The 4,159-nt window shown below is 45.3% G+C and overlaps 1 pseudogene; it reads left to right on the top strand.

Annotated features, from left to right (window-relative positions):
• The first annotated feature begins 2,816 nt into the window (after positions 1-2,816).
• LOC112476885 lies at positions 2,817-2,932 on the top strand (annotated as a pseudogene).
• Positions 2,933-4,159: the final 1,227 nt, after the last annotated feature.

The following is a 4,159-nucleotide window of genomic DNA, read 5'->3' as shown; positions in this document are numbered from 1 at the left end:
GCTCATAGGTATGAGGTTTCTTATTCAGTGATAGAAATGCTCTAAAATCGATTGGGGTGATAGTTGCACAACTCTGTGAATATATGAAAAACCATTGAATCGTACACTTTAAATGGATGAATTGTATGTAAATAAATATCTCAAAGAAAGCTGTTCTAAAAATTAATTTGCCTGTTTTTAACTTTTTATAAAAGAAAGTACTTCTTAGCAATGAGAGCGAAAGAATCCTCTAGCATAGCACTCACCCATGGAAAGTCCTAGATGGCCACTGGCTCACTTCTCTTCCCCTGTCTTGTCCAGAAATGGGAGGACTTAGCTGAGGCAGTAAGAACTTCTGCCATCTCTGAAGATGCCAGCAAATATTTGGTGACCATCTAAAGAGGGTTGTAGAAAGTTTCTGCAGTGAGAGAGTGGATGGGTCTTGGTTGGGATGTCCTTGAAAGTAGAGCTTGAGGCCTAGACTTGGGACAGGTTGTTGATTTGAGAATGGTCCCAGGAGCTAGTAGTTTGGAGCAGGGCAAGTGAGGCAGGGAACGAGGAGGAGCTAATATGTAAGGTGTATTATCAAGGTCACTGCCATGGGCAGGGAGCTCGACCTCCATGGGAGGGAGGGGTCCTCCTGAGGAGCTCACAAATGCCTCTCCAAATGTTCCGCTGGCAGGGTGGAGGCTGGGTCACCCATCTACCAACTTCTTTCCCTGCTGGCTGGGCACTGCCGTCTGGGGTGTGTGAAATCCCCCACACTTCCAGGCTGTACCTTTATGGGAGCCAAAAGGACCACCACAAGTCCCCAGAGTTCAAAATGGAAAGCTGAGTACAGCATGCCTGGGGTGGGATGCCCTGACTGAAGTGAGCCTGGACTCACGTGGAACTCTCCAGCACGGCTGTGGCTGAAATCAGAGGTGGCTCATGAAGGTGTGTTATGGGCACCAGACCCATCTGCCACAATGGGCAATTTTGGCTTACACAAGCCATTTCATGGATATGACTAGCATTTTTTTAAAAATGAAGTAAAATAGAATAGACATGATCAAATGTATGACATCTGAAAAATATCGTCTTAGGAACGTTTGTTTTGTCTCACATTTGGCGTGTTTGTGGGCACACATGTGTATCGGGTATGTATTGGGTTGAAATGTAAGTTGTCTTCGTTTCTATGGATCACAGTGAAAAATGCTGCTCAGCTGACACAATCTAAATTTTTTCAGAAAGTGAAGTTCATTCTAAATAAGTTTTTAGGTTATAGCACAGTAAACTGAAGGGCTGTGTATCTTGGTGAAAGGAAGAGGAATGAATGATGAGTCCAAGGAGATTTGGGTTCTATTCTTGTCTTTGTTTCTTAGGAATAACGTGATCTAGGACCACTCACCTTATGTCAAGAGATTTATTTTAAGGAATTGGTTCACGTAATCGTGGGAGGCTATCAAGTCCGAAATCTATAAGGAAGAAAATTAGACTAGAAATTCAAGTAGGATTTTTATGATACAATCTTGAGGCAGAATTTCTTTAGAAAATCTGTTTTTCCCCCTCATCAACTGATTAGATGAGGCCCACCCATTTCCCTTAGTTAAAGCCAGCTGATTGTAGCTGTTAATGGCATATGCAAAATCCTTCACAGCAGCACCTAGATTAGAGTTTGATTAAATCACTGGATGCTCTAGCCCAGCCAAGTAGACATATACAGTGACCATCGTACCCAGTGTGTAGGGATTTAGACTGGGAGCAGCCTCAGTTCCTTTCAGTTAGGTGGCTCTTTGAGTGTGAGCTCCTTCTCTGACAGCTTTCAAGCTAAATGCTTCAAGGAGGGTAGAATTGGTGGCCTGAGGCTTGTGCTGTTATCGGAAATTCCAGAATGTTTGAACCCAACCCTGTTTTACAGGTGAAAGGACTCGGGCACAGAGAACTTAGCCCACTTTGTAAAGGCCCTGCCACCACCTCGTGGCCACTCCCTTGATCTCAGTGGGACACCTTGTCTTTCTCAGGGAGTGAGATGGGTTCCAAAATGATAGTTCGCTCCAGCCAAGTTGGGGAGGAAATACTCTGTTCTAACAGAACTTTCAACTTTACTGTGACTGGTTCTTATTCTCTTGAACAAGGAGATAGTCATGTTTTCATCTGATGGCGAACATTATCGAGAGCACATTTCCTGTGGAGAACAGGCACACTGCCCTTCTTCCTGGGAAGGGAGGGGAAGAAGGATTTCTCGCGAGAAAGGCGGTCGGAGCGGGTGGAAGCTGTTCTGGGAAATTCAGCCCACTCTGACTTGGATGGGCTTTTAGTCATCAAAACCAGATGTGCAAACGTGTCTAGGCCCCTCCACGTCGAGACAGCGCACTGAAGCCGACAGGGAGGTGTGGCTCCAGGAAGGCTCCCCCGCGTGCAGGAACCTGCTGTCCTTGAGTGCAGGTTGGAGAGGTGCCGTGGCAGGCAATGCACTGACTTTTCTCCCGACCCTCCTTCCTCCTTGTTCTGTGGCCTTCTACTCATTCAAACATGGACGCGAACAGGCTCAGCTCAGCGTCCCCGTCGTTACCTGCGTTCAGTTCTCGCTCTGGCAGAGCTTCGGCAGGGTTTAAATCGGTCTGTCCCCAGCTTCTCCTTTGTGCCTCGTGATGAGCTTTTATCTATTTTATATACTGGGTATCTGAGGAACTTTTCACTTAAGAAAACCAAGTTCTGCTGCTTATCAAAAGAAAAAGCATCTGAAAATAATTGTTAAGAATAATAAGAAATTGGTTCCATAGCATAGCAGTTAGCACGTCTGCTTTATTCACAGAAGGTCCTGGGTTTGTGCCCCAGTGGAGCCACAGTCCATGGTCTACGGCCATGCCACCCTGAACAAGCTCGATGTCTGATCTCGGAAGCTAAGCAGGGTCGGGCCTGGTTAGTTCTTGGATGGGAGACCACCTAGGAAGATCAGGTGCTGTAGGAATAAATAATAATAATAATAATTTAAAAAAGAATAATGAGAAACTATTTAAGTATATATATATAGCCTTAGACATAATGAATGTGATAGAACATTAAAACATAAGGGAAAAATCAGTTAATCACATATGACCCTCAAAGTACTTTCTTTCAATACCCTTGTCTATAATCTCCTCTGTAGGAGCCAAACATTCCTGAACTTATTATACAGCCAGAAATTACTAACGAGGGGAAGGTATATAGGACACAAGGCGAAATACATCTTACTTGGACCAAGTTGGGATGGACCCAGGAGCCCAGTCTAACACATACACCCGCAGGAAAGGACACTGAGTGAGAGCGTATGGTGCTTCTCATCTAAAGGGACTAGTGCAGTCTTAACCCTGTTTCCCAGACTGTGAACAGCGAGTCTGCCCATTTCAGCAGAACCAGCTAAACACTGGCTTTCCATCTAATGGACAATAATCTCCAAGGTTCTCTTTTTACTCTTGGAGAACATCACACATCAGGCCAGGGACGCAATCCACATTTTAGGTGAGAGAAAGCCCTGTTTCTTACAGAAACCTCAAGTTACCTCTAGTTTCTTATTTTTTTCCTTTCATGTATATAATTAAACAAAATAAAAAGATATTGCTTGGTCTCGGAGGGAACATAAACACCTTCTGAAATTAAAAAGGCCTGATGCGATGTGGATTTTTAGTTGTACTTTTGCTTATGAAAATAGTAGTTACTTACATCACCGAACTCTGCGGTGACCACTTAACTTTCTGCTCTGTAATTGGCCACTGCTTACGCGGATTGGGATAAAGGCACAGATGTGTATGTGTGCTTAGAGCTGATGCCAAGAACTGTGAGGAGGATCCAGCGAGGGGAAGGGCCGGGACGGGGTGCCCGTGTGACAGCGGGTGGCAGCACAGCGTGGCAGCGCAGGGTTCTGGAGCTTCATGAGTGATGGCATCAGGGAGCCACGCATGACATTTCACAAAATCCCGTGGGTGGGTTTGTGGATTTTCCGTCTCACGTATCCTCCCTCCATGACACCTATCCTCCTGCAGCCACACCTATTTTGAATCTCGGGATAGACGAACGCTCTTGTGGTGGCCTCGTTCCAGGTCTTCTCTCTTAGGCCTTTTACTTCTGTTGAGAACTGGAGGATGGATGGCTGTGATCAAATACTTGGCTCCAAAGTCCTAGTTTCCCAACTGTCTCTGCTTCAGCTTTCACCTGAGAA

This window comes from Pteropus alecto, unplaced genomic scaffold, assembly GCF_000325575.1.
Source record: "Pteropus alecto unplaced genomic scaffold, ASM32557v1 scaffold81, whole genome shotgun sequence".
Classification (NCBI taxonomy): domain Eukaryota; kingdom Metazoa; phylum Chordata; class Mammalia; order Chiroptera; family Pteropodidae; genus Pteropus; species Pteropus alecto.
Note: the sequence above shows the minus strand (reverse complement) of the source record. Positions and strands in the feature narration are given on the sequence as shown.